This window comes from Sorex fumeus, unplaced genomic scaffold, assembly GCF_029834395.1.
Source record: "Sorex fumeus unplaced genomic scaffold, SorFum_2.1 ptg000054l, whole genome shotgun sequence".
Lineage (NCBI taxonomy): Eukaryota > Metazoa > Chordata > Mammalia > Eulipotyphla > Soricidae > Sorex > Sorex fumeus.
Window position 1 is genome coordinate 33,150,171 of NW_026606111.1, and position 17,164 is coordinate 33,167,334.

General features: G+C 38.0%; 2 pseudogenes; both read right to left on the bottom strand.

The window, feature by feature from the left end:
- Positions 1 to 1,466: 1,466 nt before the first annotated feature.
- Positions 1,467 to 3,302, bottom strand: LOC130033480 (set1/Ash2 histone methyltransferase complex subunit ASH2-like; annotated as a pseudogene).
- Positions 3,303 to 11,262: 7,960 nt separating this feature from the next.
- On the bottom strand, positions 11,263 to 11,353 carry LOC130033858 (uncharacterized; annotated as a pseudogene).
- Positions 11,354 to 17,164: the final 5,811 nt, after the last annotated feature.

Genomic DNA, 17,164 nt, shown 5'->3' on the forward strand with positions numbered 1-17,164 from the left:
CACCATCTAATCTCTTGTAGACAAATACTTCAATAGGTGACAACAGTTATTGATGCATGCTCTTCAACTATGCCCTGTATTATAAATAAGCTGGTAATTTTTAAATCCGTGAAAATCTTTGTATCTTTTACATTTGTAGGAAAATTGTATTGATTTATCTATTCAGACTTTAATCAAGTTGCAAAAAGCATTTTAGTCTGAGTGAGATGAGGCCATGGCTTCAATGGTTTATTGTTAGATTATCATCTTGCAGATAGTATGAGATTGCTGTTGACAGTTTATGATATTTGCTTGTTTATTGGATGTTTTGCAGTAATAAAATTAGAGGCAAAGTTAATGAAATAATAATTCATATCTTTCAAAAGGGTAGAAGTTTTTATTAGATTTTGGGCATTTAATAATAGAAAATATCTAGTGATATAATGTACAATGCCTATATACTTTGAGCATGAGTTAATAACATTTAGATAAGCAAAGTTCAATAAAATTCTTGATATTCAATTTTTGGTCAAATCTAAGAATTTTGTAGATTTGAATCAACTGCAATAATAAAGTATACTTCAGTATAATATACTTTGTCAAAATGTTTCTTACTTGTGTTTTGTGAATATGAAGACTTTTGCTAAGTATTTTGAAGCTATGCATCCAAGTAAATGATCTAGGAGACTTTAACACAGATGACATAATCTTTAATCATTTAAAACTACAGTATCTTTGTCTTTCTAAAAACCATACATTTAGTGATTTAGTTTAAAAGCTCTTGAAATGTATTTATGGCAATAAACTCATTTAAAATAGTTGAAATACTGTGTTAGTCAAATGAAAAGGAATATAGACGATAAGCATAGTTTCTCATTCTAAATAATCTGAAGTTTTCTTTCTTTTTTTTTTTCCAAGTTGAAGACAAGTTTTATTGGGGAAGTTTCTGATGGTTCAGGCTGCAAGCACAATCCTTTCAGGGAAGGCCCACAGACCCAGCAGCCGCAAATGCCAGTATCAAGTCTACTTTACACTCAAGAACACAAGCCCGCCCCTGGGGAAGGTGTTTCCGCGTGGTCTGGAATGGGCAGCCACTGGCCTCAGGTATCCTCACTGTCCACCGCTTCCTGGAAGTCAGGCCGGGTGGTATCACTGAGCACAGAAGGACATGGCTTTCCATGAGTGTTTTGGACAAGAAGCTTCACACCTTAGAAGACGCAGTAAGACTACAAGTCCCAGTTGGGGGGGCAGGTGGCACACAGCACCAGTTTTACAGGGGGCTCGGGGAGGCAGGGCAAGGGCAGCAGGTGTTGGCAAAGGGCACACAAGACAGAGTAGCCAGCAGGAGCGAGGAGTGCTTGAACCTGCCCTTGCCGGGCTGTGCAGCCTCTTCCAGAACACATCTGCGGCGTTTCCCAACACCCCCCACCCAGCCCGCCCCGTTCCCCAGAGTTCAGGTCGGCAGAGACAGAGAGAGAGGATCCTGGTCAGGGTTCTCAGGGGGGACTCCTCCTCCCGTCCACTTCCGTCTCCACGTGGTACAAGACGTCAGCCAGGGTGTGCTCCACCACAACGCCCCAGCCGATGTCACTCATGGGGCGGCAAGTGAGGTCCTTTGGAGGAAACTTGAAGCATGGTCCAAAGTTAAAGGAAACCATGCATTTCTTGTACAGCGAGGTGGCGGGGGAGTACATCCCCTCAAAGATGTCTTTGTAGGCCACGCCCTGATTGATGCCATTTGTATAGAATATTATCTCACTATTTGGAGTTTGTTTTAGGCTCTTCTCCGCATTATCCACAAAATCTTTTTCCTCAAAATATAGGTAACTCTTGAACTTTATCAACGCCTTGTCTTTGTACCTGTCAGGCCGTGGCCTCGCGGTCTCGGTGTCCTCAGGAAGATCGATGTAGAACCCCAGGACATCTCCCTGCCCATAGCCCTACGAGTAGTGCTTGCCAATAGACTGGTGAAACTTGGTCCTTTATTTTTTGCTCCGCTAAGAATAGCTAAATTTATCATAACCTAAGGGAGCCTGAAGGTTACCTAAGGGCTGGGACCACCCCAGCCTGGCAGCAGTGTCGGGAGGCATCTTCTCCACAGTGATCTCAAAGTACCAGGTGCCTTTCCACATCCCGTGAGAAGCCCAGACCATGGAGTAGCCCTTCTCTCCAACCACAGTCAGCCGGTCATCAGAGATCTTTAACTGGGGAGCTCGATCATGTAGGGCTAACAAAACCCGTTCATATAAGCAGGCTCTGTAGAGGTCTCCAGGAATAGGTTTCCCTGCCCAACAGTCAAGCTCAAGCTTCTCCGAATCAGGGGCGTGGGGGTGAGGCTCCGCTAGAATATACTGGTAGCCGTACTTGTTAAATGGGTGCTCCAACGGGTAACCATGAGGGAGAAGGCACTGAGCAGAAAACAAAGGGTCACTCCGAGCCTTCTAAGTGGTCCCTGTGGTCCCTCCATCCTGCTGCTTGCACTTTGCTCCTCTTCCTTCCCCACTGCTCCCCGCAGTAATTCCCCCATTTAGATTTCCACCAGTAGACATGGCACTGCTCTGCTTTTTGTTATCATAAGCTGGACCGATGTTACTAAGATCCTGATCCAAGAGTCCAATAATCTTCCTCTGGGTCCTTACTGCCAGGGTCAGGGTGCTCCTCAACCAAGAATACAACTCTCTCTTTACTCATTGGTTTAACAATGTTATTTGGCCATGTCATTTTTCTAGGTCGCTGTCTGGTTGTCATGAACTCCCAGTACTTATCAATAAATGTTATGATGTCCTTATCTTTGGAGAACATGGTTTTTGGATTTTCATCTTGCATTCGAGACTGCCATGTCAGGTTGGCCAAAGCACTAAGGCACATTTCCTTCAAGTTTGCTTGCTTGCACAGAAAATAGATATTCCCACTATGATGGCACATGTTGCAATGAAAACTGTAGTTGGTCATGAACAGCAGACAAGACGTGGTATCTATTCCAAAGGTTTCTGCCATGAACCACTCTGTAGTAACCCACACTGGAGCTCGACCTCTCCCAACAGCCGACTATTCTCCTTATCCTCAGAGCCTGCCTGAGTCTCTATCGCATCCCCGGAACCTCCCAGGGTATCCTTTCCATTAGCGGATTCTGTCTCCAAACCACCACCCACATCAACCATATTAGCGTCCCTGCTCTCCAGCGGCCTCTCCGGACCCCCAGCCAGAGCGGCCGCCACCAAGGGCTTCGCGTCCCCTTCTTCCACCTAGGCTGCATTCGGAGCTGCGGCTGGGCCAGGGGCTGCACCAACCTCCAGGCCAAGGCCAGTTCGCACCGCTGCCATTACTGCCACCTCCCACACTTCTCATGAGAACCTTGTTCTTGCACGACTTGATGGCGGGCAGTGTCAGAGGGCACACGGCCCTCCAGTGAAGAGCTACGATCTGAAGTTTTCAATCTCAAACTTTATAATAAACTTGAATCCATGAACTTGTTTGATTTCTTCTCTGAGTAGCATGTAAACTCAATTACACACTGAGAAGAAAGAGCATGTATTTCTATTGAGGTAACAAAAGCAATAAAATTAGAATTTACTAAGGGAGATCATTCCAAGAAAGTTTTATCAAAAAAAAAAAATTGTCTCCTGGGATCAGAGTGAGGGAACAAAGGATAGGACTTTTATCTTGCACACAGCCAACCTGAGTTTCATGCCTAGTACGGCCATATGCTGCCCTGAACCTCATCAGGAGTGATCCCTGAGAACAGAGCCAAAAGTAAAAAGCCTCAAGCACATCTAGGTGTGTTGTGCCCCCCTCCCCCACATAAGAAATAGGATAAAAGATGCCATACATTTTCATTTTGCTTTTTTGCAGGAAATGTCACTGTAGCACTGTTCTCTCATTGTTCATCGATTTGCTCAAGTGGGCACAGGGAGCTTGCCAGGCTCTGTCCTACAGGCAGAATACTTTCGGTAGCTTGCAGGGCTTTCCGAGAGGGGTGGAGGGATCGAACCCGGGTTGACTGTGTGCAAGGCAAACGCCCTACCTGCTGTGCTATTGCTCCAGCTCCTTTTTGCAGGATTAAAATTTTTTTAAACATTTCAATCCTCTTAACATTTGACAAAATATTTTACAGACAACATAGAAATCATCAAGTAAATGCCTAATATTACCTATATTCAATTGCAATTGCAAATCAGATCTCGTAATACTATTTTCTCATTCTTACCTATAGAATAAATATTTCTCTTTTACGTCTTGTCTCTCCACTACTGATATAACCCTCTCTTATATTTGTATTCAATTAATTTATTTTTTCCAATACATATTAAACACAATGAAGCATCTTCATTCACACATTTTAAAGATATTGGCAAAAGTATTAGTGAAAACATTGAATGCAACAGTCCTTCCATCTGCTGCTTAATCTCATTCTACTTTGTCAGTTTCCGTAACAGATCTATATTTATTATCTCAATTTTGTGCCATCACTCAATCCTAAAAACTTTTAGTTTGATTTACATCTCTTATTTCATTCTATGAAATCTTTAATTATAATGAAATACATCTAATAATTATGTCTAATAATTTTAATTAATTATTTCATATTAAGCTTCTAAGTGTTTTAACTTGACGTCACTGGCCATGGCTTTTCTGTCTAAACATTTTCTTAACATCCTTGACAAAATATTCTGTAGCTTTTATTCCATTTATCTATGTGATCCTTTTCTCTTTCACAATATCATTCTTGCATCTCTTCCATTTTTGCTTCATATATTATATCTTGAAAATTGGAAATTTCTTATAGCTTAAGCATCTGCCTTTTGAAAGGGATTCACAGTGTTTTATATTCAGACTTTAGTTTTTTTAGCATGAGTAGAAAAGTATTCAACAACCTCTGTGACTTTTCTACTTTTTATCTAATAAAATTAAAACAAATTAAAATAGAATGTAAACTGTTATTACTGTATCACTGTATCACTGTAATCCTGATACAGTGATCACCCTCAGGCAGATTCTCCTGCCCCTGTGCCTGACTGTCCTCACCGGGGCCCCTTGGAGAGGGCGAGTTGAGTTTCCCTCACCACCACGAGCAGAACCCCGACAGCTGAAGACCTCTGGAACCCAGTCATAGCCAGGCTTAAACCACTCTCTACAAGTTTGGATGAGCCTCATGCACGAAGGAACCAGCAGAGGAACCCAGGTGTGCTGGACCAAGGGCTGAGATATCCGAGTCTGCTTGGATTGGGACTGGGCCTCCTCCACCCAGATCCCCCATCTTTCAGTAGCTAGGCAGTTACACCCACTAACTGCCCCTGGCACCGGGTAATCCCAATCAATGGCCAAGATCCAGAGACTATAAAACCAAGCTCCCGGAAGCTTGCCTAGTTCAAGCTTATTGTCTAGTTCTTGCTCTTGGAGAACCCGGCAGGCTACCACAAGTATTCTTCCCGCACAGCAGAATCTGGCAAGCCCCCCATGGTGTACTCTATATGCCAAAACCCTTTAACACTGATAACCCTGAAAGATCCTCCAATGTGTCACTTGCTAAAATCTCAGGGTTAGGACAAATGGAGATGTTACTGGTGCCTGCTCAAGAAAATCGATGAACAACAGGATGACAGTGATACAGTGTAAACTATTATTATATGCCCCACCTGATTCTGCAAAACATTCCATATCAAAAGGTCATTATAAGTACCCCAGTTTACTATTTTCATCTTTGTATAATACACAAAATCTTATTGATTAAAAATTTTAGGTAGTTTCTCTGATCTGACTTCTGAGTCTCCATTAACATATTTACAGTTCAAATTGCAATAATTTTTTCTAAGAAATACAGAATATTTTCCAAACTTTATTCTCTGTATCATTTTATGCCACCACTACGACATTTGCATAGATATAGTTTATAATCCAATACATGTACTTAAAATAATTTTTCAGCACCAGTAACATGAAAATGTTGATTTTATAAACCCTTTTCTATTCTATAGCTTGAATTTATACTATACTTTTAGCAATGCTCATATATTTACACGTGTGGGTATTATACACATATACATGTATATATTTCAAAATGCACTATAATACTTTGTTAAATAAATTGCAAACTGCTTTATCTGATATTTCTTTTGACTGCTGTTTTTACCTAGTCAAATCCAATTTTTCCCTGTATGTTCAGATCATGTCATGGAGAACTTCCATTCTTTACTGAATTGATCAAAGTTTTTTAGTATATGTTTGGAGAATGCTAGTGACTTTTTTTTGAAATACTTGTATTAAAAGTTTCAAATGTAAATAATCGATCATTACATTAACATCTGCCTTCACTACTAGATTATATATTCATTGAAGACATGATTTTCTAACTTCTTATACTCACATTGGAAACACTGATCCTTTTTACAATGCCCAGCATTATATTCAAAGGATAAAAAGTAAATGAATAAAAATGTTATCATGTATCACTAAATAATTTTATTAAGACTAAAATAATATGATATATTTTATGGATAGCATGTAAGAAAAATAATATGAAATATTGAAATAGTGAGAAATATTTTTTGAAGATAGTAAAATGATTTTGAATTAAAGGAATTTATTTATGTAGAAAGAGTATTAATAATCAGCTAAGACTTTGATTTTCAGTTTTCTACATTGGCTATAAAAGACTTCATTTCTATATCTCCACCGGTATTACATTAATTGCAATACGTTTTATTAAATTATATTTTATTTTGCATATAAAATAATTATGCTTTATAAGCATGTCTTAAAATAATTTAGAATAAATGTTATAATTATCAATGATAATTGAAAGTATATAATCATCAGTGAAGGAGAAAGAATTTTGGATAGCAACTCAGCTACTCAATTGATATAATAAATTTAGGATTAGAAAATTTTCAATCTAGCATAAGACATTTTCCCAAAATGTTGATTTTTTCTAAGCTGAATGATCATACATAAAATCTGTGATAAAGCAATTTAAAGACAAAAAGTCATGCTGAAGATATGCTTCCTTCTCAGAAAGTAAGTTTAATATTCATAATTATTTACTTTTATTTATGCACTGATTATTCTACTGCTGCACTATATCTCCAACTCCCGATACCAAGTTGTTGTTGTTGTTGTTCTTTTTAAATAATCTTACAACAAAACCTGTTTAAGATGAGAGATTTATCATATTAGAAGGTAAAGCAAATGTCTCAGTTATATGTCACACACATCAGAATTTTATGTTGATTGGTACTTCAAATTATTGACTGTGCCTTCATGTATTTTCTCTGGTTAGTTCAAATCAATGTCTTATCATGTCCCTGTATGGTGCTAAAAGTCATTTGGAAACATATATATATATGGTATGAGGAAATTTAATTTTCATCTATTTACTTTACATTTTTCGACACTGGAATATTTTTAAGACTTGTAACTAAATATGGACATACGACTAAGCTCACACTAGGAGAAAACGATAAAAAGGCTGTTTGTAACTTTCAGGAAATCGATTTCTCTTTCCCTTTTTCTACATTCAAGAAAGATTGTGAATGAAATCTCCTTGGACTTCCTCTGAAAACACTGCAGCATTGCCTTCCTGATTTTAGCTAATCCTTTCTGGATCCAATCTGCCTACTGATATCTAGCTAGCACAACTTTAAAAATCCGTTGATTAAGGAATGAACTGAGTATTTTGATAGAATAAATTTGGTTAACATTTGGTAGAGTTACTTACCTGATTAAAATATATATCATTAAAAACTATTTGAAAACGTATTCATTGTTTATCAATAGTAATTTTAACAAAGCAAACAGGAACTAAAAGCATAGTTACATTTTAGGGCTGAGTTGGGGAGCAGCAACTATAAAAAAGATCATGAGAATTTTGGTGTTGTATAGTTTTGCTGAACATTTGTAGGCTTCATGTCAGTCTGTTGTCTTCCTTTGCTGCTTTTGTGACAATATTTGAAAATGAAATAAAGATGCCACTTGAAATTTGAAGTTTCATAATTGAAGGGAGCTTTGGAAACAAAAGTCTACAGATTTCTAAATAATGACATTGTATGGATTTTGTGCAAGAATTCTTTAATCCTGTGTCAATATAAATTAATTCTCCCGCAATAGCACTGGGATTAAGCTCAATGACAGAAAACCTTCTATGTATGAGAGAGAACATAGTAAAACAGTGAGTTATAAACCCATGTTCCACTTGGGATTATTAAATTTGCTGACCTTAGTAACTTCATCATAAGTTTACTGTTTCTATTTAACTCTCATTTTACCTTGAAAAAAAGAGATGTTAAATGTTCTTTTGTCTGTGTCTATGCTTCCTTGGTGCCATTTTGTGGTATTTGCAGGCCTCTCTGACATTATCAAATAGATTGACATTTTAAATATTTGCAGTGCTCAGTGGGTACTAATTCAGCAAAGGTGAAACACAAGCTTCTTACACTGTGGCACAGCAAGTGATGTGTGTCTACTTAATCAGAGTAACTAAAATGAGATCAAAAGCCACTATGTTGTTAAAATCGTAGAACTGCTGTCACAGCAGACACCTGGAGGAGTCCTTGAAAGAAAAAAACTAAGTGGTAAAGAACCTGTTTGGGTCACAGGCATATTCAAACCTGTTAATGCAGTTTAGCAAGAAAGTATTTCCTATTACCCACTTTTCTATATTTTTAATAACTTCTTTTTATAAGAAGCTCAATCATTTATGGGACTTTCAGCAATTTGTGATTTTACTTATATTCCAAAATAAAGTTTTGTACTATATATTTTATGATTTGAGAATTCAAATAGTTCACTTAATCACTTAACTTCCCGTTAATCGTCGATTTGCTTGAGCGGGTGCCAGTAACGTCTCCATTTGTCCCTGCCGTGTGCTAGTGTAGCCCAATGGCGTCTGTTCGCTCTAGGAACATGAAAAGCCTCAAACCGATTATTCATGATCTTGATGAAAAAGTCTGACCATCTGGTAGGTGGGCGGCCACACGGTCTTTTGACATCCCGTGGGATCCAGTCGGTAACAGCTCTAGTCCAGCGGTCGTTTTTAAATCTCATTATGTGACCAGTCCATCTGATTTTTGACACCTTGGCAAACGAGACAGTGTCCCTAATTCTTGATCATCGACGGATGTCGGAACTCCGGATTCTTTCTCTCATTTGAGTGAAACGTGATATTCCAAGCATAGCTCTTTCAATTCTTCTTTGGGAGACCCAAATAGCGTTCTCATCCTGTTTGCGTAGGGCCCAGGTCTCTGAGGCATATGTTAATGCAGGAAGAACAGTGGAATCAAGGAGATGTGCCCAGAGCCGGAGGTTCTTCGTCCTCTTAGCTATTTCTTCGATGTTCTTGAAGGCGTTCCAAGCCGCTCTCTTCCTCCTGCACAGCTCGGGTGCCAGGTCATTTGTCATGTTGACTACTCGACCTAGGTACACATAGCTGTTGCATTCGGAGATGGTCATTCCGTTGAGAGTGAATGGGGTGTCAGGAACGAGGCTGTTTCTCATAAACATTGTCTTCGTAAGATTCAGCTGTAGTACTACCTTTCCACACTCACGTTTGAAGTTGGCCAGCATTTGTGCCACTTGGCTGATGTTTGGTTTTATTAAAACAATGTCATCAGCAAAGCGGAGGTAGTGTAGTTGCCGACCATCTATCTTCACTCCCATTCCTTTCCATTCCAGTCGTCGCATGATGTTCTCGAGGGTGGCACTGAAGAGTTTCGGTGAAATGGTATCACGCTGCCAGACCCCTCTCTTGACATCAATGATTACTTCTTTGTAGAATGGTGAGATCCTGGTAGTGAATCTGCAATACAGCTCACGGAGGATCTTGATGTATTGGGCTTGAATGCCCTGATTGGCTTGGGCTTCAATGACAGATTGTGTCTCAACAGAATCAATGGCCTTCTTTAAATCAATGAACGTTTGACAGAGCGGCATCTTGAACTCCAGAGAAACTTCAATGAGCTTGGTTATCGTGTGGATATGGTTGATGGTGCTGAATCCTTTGCAGAACCCGGCTTGCTCTCCTGGTTGTCCTTCACCTAGTGTTCTGCCAATCCTCTTTAGGATGACTCGAGTGAACAACTTGTAGATGACAGACAATAGGCAGATCATGCGATAGTTGCCAATGTCATGGGTGTCTCCCTTCTTGAACAGTAGTACGGTCCTGCTGGTTTTCCATTGGGACGGAACCCTGCATTCAGACAGGTAGCATGTGAAGAGCTGAACCAGTGTATGATTTCGGAAGGGAGAACATTGGAAGGGAATGACATATCCATCCTGTGGAATTTGGTATGTCGGCAAGTGGACATGGCTATCAAAGAGATTTTAGTAGAAGTCATGGATAATTTTCTCCATTGCTGTTCTGGAGGATGTGATGGATCCATCAGGCCATCGGAGGACAGTCATCTTGGTCTTGTAGTTGGCGAAGGACAGGCGGGCGTTACGAATACTTTTCCCAGCTTCTGCCGCATCTACCAGCACTTCTGCTCTTCTCTCTTGAGGTCTTCCTAGATTGCATCTCTGCACTGCTTTGTGAGCTCGAACTTTAGCTTGAGGTTGCCTGAGGCATGCGCCAAACCACGTTGGTGAATAAGCTCAAGAGTTTTCGAAGACAGGCATTTTTTTGTGGCTATCTCTCTCTTGGTGTTCCTCGCACAATAATGGAGGTGCTGAACCAGTCGTTCGTATTCCTCATCAATGTTGTCAACAATGGCATTTTCCCATGTTGCCTCAATAGTGCCAAAGAGCTCCCAGTTGGTGGTCGTTCTGGGAGTTCTCTTTTTAAACTTTGTAGCCCTTTCTCCCCGCTCTGTGAAGTAGAATTTTGCACAAAGGAGACAGTGGTCCAATCCCGTTCAGAATTTTGGAACAACAGTGACATCGGTCAGGCAAAACTGTCGATTGAATATGATATGGTCTATTTCGTTGTGGATTTGTCCACCTGGAGACTCCCATGTCCAAGGTTTAGATTCTGCCTTCTGGAACTGTGAGTTACCATGGATGGTCTTGGTCGACATGATGAAATCAGATAGTCTCTCACCCTGTTCATTCCATTCTAGGCCATGGGTCCTGATGTGAAGTTCTTCAGCTGATCTTCTCAGTCCTATCTTGGCATTAAAATCACCCACAATATTCTTGTGGAAGGTGTGGTCTTCTTTATAGAACTTCTCCAGCTCCATGTAGAACTTCTTTCAAATAGTTAAAAGGATAAAAATACGGTAAAAAGCACTTTATGTAGATATTTATTGCAATGAATTTGGGGAATTTAGTCTAAATTGAACTGCAGAGATTAAGAAATGGTATGTAATTTTTATATCTTTTGTATTACTTAAACTAATAAGAACAGATGCTACACTTGATCTTAGCCAAAAGTATGAGAAGTGATTAAATTTGTATAATAAACAATTATACAATTGTTTAAACATTGACAAATTTGGTTCTTTTAACATTTAATTCCAAACCTTTTCTTTTTCCACAAATGACAGTGAATTTTATAAACAGTACATAGTATTTGAAAACATCCCACCAAATTATAACTTGCATTTTACTTTAACCTAAATATTTGCTTCCCACAAATAAAATAAAGTTTGCATGAAATTTTCTTACCAATTCTACTAGCTTACTTCACTCATACTAATACCTCACCCATACTAGAAACTCAGCATCATCACTTTTGGTCTGTTTTACCAGAATATGTTTAGGTTATTGTCGTAAGACTATGTCAGCTGGTCAAATATATTAGGATGGAAAATAGTAAAATGCAATTTTAATATTAAAATAAATTACATGATAAATTAAAATACTTTAGAATCGTATTGCTACATTTGCTGTGTGTTTAGAGTATATTTATGGAAGTAACAAGACATAATTAGATTTTTTTGAAGGCAGTGTGATATACAAAACTAATGACAACTGATTTTCGAGAATGAATAGTCCAAATCCTGTCCCACCTCTAATGCCAACTATCCTCCACCAATTTCCTCAGATTCTTCTTCACCACCAGACTTCCTCCTTGATAGGCATTAAAACAAACAAACAAACAAACAAAAGCCATTGTGATTTACAGTATTTTTAGTGATAAGGTTTCCTGAAAAACCCAGTCTAGTACCAATCTCTCCCAGAGTGACTGTTTTCCTCCACCATTGTCTGATGCAAGGAACTATCTGCAGTTTCTGTTGTTTTCATTTTCCACCATTTGTTATTCTCCTACTTTGTTTATTTATCTGCCACATGAGAGAGAAATCGCTCTGTGTCTCACCTCCCCTTTTAATTTCACTCAATTTGATACTCTCCAGATCCTTCCAAGTAGAGGAAAATGACATGATTTCATCTTCAAGTCAAGTGGCATTTCATTTTGATTATGTACCGTAGTTTATTTATTAAATAATTTACTCATGGACACTTAGATAATTCTCCTGTTTTGGCAATTGTGAACAGTGCAGCAATTAACATAAGAGTGCAAATATATTTTCTGAAAATATGTTTGGGCCCCTTGGGGTATATGGACAGAATCAGAATTGCTGGGTCATAAGGAAGCTCAATCTCTAGTTTTTGAAGAAAGCTCTTGTTGTTTTCCAAAAAGTTACCATTCTCATAAGTCGTGAATGAAGGTACATTTTTCCCAAAAAAAGGGAAAAAAACCTTTTCCAACACTGGCTGTATTGTTGTTGTTGTTTACCAATCTTACTAATATAAGGTTTTATATCATTGTTTTGATTTTCATTTCCCTGATAATGTTATGTAAAACAATTTTTCATATACTCTTTGGCCATCTGTATGTGTTTGAGAAAGTTTTTTTTATCTATACCTATCCTATCCCATATATTTTTATGGAATTAGTTTGTTTATTGTCTACCAGTATTTTATACTTCTTAGATTGAATTCAACACATTCACTTGGACAAATATTAACTGATCAATATTCATAATAAATATTTTGTTGAATACTAGATTTACAGTTTTCTTCACTAATTTAATACCGAAAAATAGTAGAGAAATACTCTACTAAGATTAAAAAGTCTAAACGTTACTTTAAAAAAGACATCTTTGAGTTAAATAATAATTTCAAAGATGAAATGAATTATTCTCAGTTTGAGCAAAGGCAAGGCCATTTTCAGAATAATGCAAAGCCAGTATGCTATCCCTCAGGGAGGATATGGCACTTGATCTACTTTTTTCATGATATATTACCTTTCAAAAACTTTTTTACCACATAAATAATCACTTGCAGGACAAAAGAACGTCTTATGTATGAAGAGAAAGATGTAAATAGGAGAAAACACATGGCAGCAGAAAAAAATGAAGCTCTTTAATCCACCCACTTTATCAGGCTTGAAGAATTTATTAATAGTGACAAAAAATCAATAAAGTGAGAGACCTATTGTAGGAGTAAAACAATATTCCAACGAGGGGAACAAAGTTCCTCACTTGTCTTAAAATATTTCCTTAAGACTATCAAAGACATTGATTATTTTGCCTTTCTCTTACAGCTATACTATTTTCAAATTATAGGATAAAACTCTGTATTATAAAGTATGGAAGCTTCTATGTAGGCATTGTACACAAATGGTAATATTGAAACTCCAACCATTTATTAAGGAATAGTTATAAAGATAACATTACATGTTTTATATGCATATATACATATACATAGGCAAGTTATATTCTTTTTTAAAATTTACACTTCATCTCATTTTTGCCATCATTTATGTCATGAGAGCTTCATTTTCTGAACTAAGAGCTAAGTCTAGGTAAATGAAATTTTCCTATGAACAATGGTAAATTGGAACTACACCTTTACAGCCCTTATGTGTGTTCTCAGATATAAATGATAACTTGAATCTTCCTAGCATATCTGAAGTGTTTTGGCTGCTTCTATTTGTAAAATGGTTCAAAGAGAATAAACTAGTGAGAAAAGACAAACTATATTGATTTTCCTGATTTATTTTATTTAACGAAAGTATTTACAAGTGGGGCTGGAGTGATAGCACAGCAGTAGGGCGTTTGCCTTGCACACAGCCAACATGGCCGACCTGAGTTCGATTTCTCCGCCCCTCTCGAAGAGCCTGGCAAGCTACTGAGAGTATGTCGCCGTCATGGCAGAGCCTGGCAAGCTCCCCGTGATGTATTCGATATGCCAAACACAGTAACAACAAAGCCTCCAATGGAGATGTTACTGGGCCCGCTCAAGCAAATTGATGAACAACGGGAGGACCGTGATAATACCGTGATTTACAAGTATCTTAAATTTCTTTACAGTTTCCTAGTAAAGGTAAAGGTAAAGGTAAAGGCTCTCCCGTTGATCGTCAATTTGCTCGAGCGGGCCCAGTAACATCTCCATTGGAGACTTTGTTGTTACTGTGTCTGGCATATCGAATACTCTCGGTAGCTTGCCGGGCTCTCCGAGAGGGGCGGAGGAATCGAACTCCGGTCGGCCATGTTGGCCGCTTGTAAGGTGAACGCCCTACCCACTGTATTGTGCAGAATATTGCGGAATAGTTAGAAGGATAATTAATATAAAACATGATTTATTTTTCTGAGAATTGTTCTTTGGGGACCCCTAATGACCAAAGTACTATTTGGAACTATCACTATCACTATCATCCCATTGTTCATTGATTTGCTCAAGCGGGTGCCAGTAACATATACATTTGTCCCTGTCACTTGCTAGTGTAGTACAATGGTGTACTGGGGGTTCTTTCAGGGTCAGAGGAATGAGGACCATTATTGTTACTGTTTTTGGAATATTGAGTACACCACAGGTAGCTTGCCATGCTCTGCTGTGCAGGCGGGTACTTGTATACATATACATAGGCATATACATAAATTTTAAAATTTACATTTCATCTCATTTTTGCCATCATTTATGTCATGAGAGCTTCATTTTCTGAACTAGCTTGCTGTGCAAGCTACTCTAGATAGCTTGCTGGGCTCTCTGAGAGGGATGGAGGCTTTTGGGGTAGCCTCTAATCACTTTTACAGGTGTTCCCACTTAGGCATATATGTGGGCAGGATATTCTTTGTAGCCTGCCAGGTCTCTGGGAGTGAGAACTAGACAATAAGAGGTCGCATGTCTGCAAATCTGGCCAAGCGCTTCTGGGAGCCTGGTTTTATAATCTCTGGAGCTTGGCCACTGATGGGTTTACACAGCATTTGGTGGGTGTAACTTTCTAGGTACTGGAAGACTTTGAACTAAGACTCATAAATTTAGGTCCATTCTTTCAGTGGAATTGTTGTCTTTAGCCTTAAGTTATACATTCAATGTAAAAATGAAGCTAAGATATGCTATCTTGGAATAAGAAAACACAACCTTACATTTTTACTGCAAATAATGTGATCTTACAATCTACAGACTAGTATATGTATACACATCAATTTGTCTTTTTTTCCATTTTCCATTCTGAGTTGAGTTTTATACTTTCCTTTAGCCGACAAGTAGTAAAAAACTAGTACATTATAATTTCTTAGTGTTTCAATGTCTTGGCTCACAGCAACAATTTTTCATTACCTCAAAGTTTACAGAAAAATTGATATATGTTTTATAATATAAATGAAATGATCAAAATCATTTATACTTTATTTATTCCATATAATTTTATTGTCTAGAAAGCCTTTTGGTTTTGTTGTTATTTTGTTTTTATGGGCCATATTTGGTGGTACTCAGGGATTATTCCTGGGCTCTACACTCAGGATCACTTCTGGTGGTGTTTGAGGAACTATATGGTTTGCTGAGGACCAAAGTCAGGTTGTCTGCATACACAGCAAACACCCTACCTGCTGTACTATCACTCTGACCTTATTTCCCTAGAAATTAGTCAGTAGTCACGTGATATGATTAATAAACTGCAAGATATTTACCCTTCTATAAAGCATAGACAAAAATATTTATAATACCCAGAAACTTATGATTATCAAGTAACTTATTCAAGGAAGAACTTGATTAATAAAATAAAATAAAATAATTAAAATAAACATTAGTATGCCATATTCATACTTTATACATTTATTTATATTGTCTCAAAAGTATGAAGAAATATGTATGTTTATGGGAGAAAATATTTGGTTATAAAAGATTAACACTGACATTAATGGCTAAAGAAGAACAAATAGAAATCGAAGGTGTGATTTAAAGATTATCGTAACTCACACCAGCAGATATTCATAAGATGTGCCTATTCATTAACCACCAAATCAATATGCTCCCTAATGATACATTTCTAAATTAGCTCCAATGTATTCATCTCATGGAATTGGGTATCCAATTGAGAAATTCCAATCTCTGCTATAATTCATTTTAGTTGAAATATAAATATATGTTCACAGAATCTTGCATATTATTGATGTTAGATAAAAATCTTGAACACAATATGTCTAAAGCATTATGCCTTTAGCATCACTCTAAAAGTAATTACTTAAGCCTGTCAAAGTACCTATGTTCAATAATATTATAAAGAAACACTTAAAATGATAACAAATAACTTTAGTTTTAAAAAAGGAAGTTAACATATATGATGAATCAGTGATAGAAAAAACACTGCTTAGACTACATTATCATTAAAAATTTCCTGTTCAGAACCTAGGTTATAAAAGGGATAGTGTATGCATGTTTGTAGGGATATATATATAAAAACTAGCAATCAAATGAGAAGTTATCTTGATGTCCTGACCTTACGCCTGACTCTCTTCACTGGGGCACCTCAGGGTTGGGGGGTTTTAGTTTCTCTCTCCACCCCAAGCAGAACCCTGGCAGCTGAAAACCTCCAGAACCCAGCAGCAGCCATGCTAAAGGCTGCTCACCACAAACTCCCACAAGTCTCACCTATAAGGGAACCTGCAGAAAAACCCAGGTATGTGGAACTCATGACTGAGATCTCCATGCTCGCTCAGAATGGGTCTGGCCTCCTCCCCCAGTTCCTCAGTTTTCCAGTAGCTTGTCAGTCTCACGCACAAACTTCCCCCAGTGCCATATAATCTCATCAATGACCAAGATCCAGAGACTATGAAATAAAACTCCCAGAAAAGAGCAACACAGAATGTCCTGGAATGCATGAACATGAATGTGGCCCTGTAATATCTTATACCCTAGCCTACTGATGTATCAAAAGTAGCACACATTTGTTTGATTTTAACATACATGCTTGTACTCTTTTATATAAAGGCTTAAATGGCTCCAGGATGAAATACAACAACCTTCACAC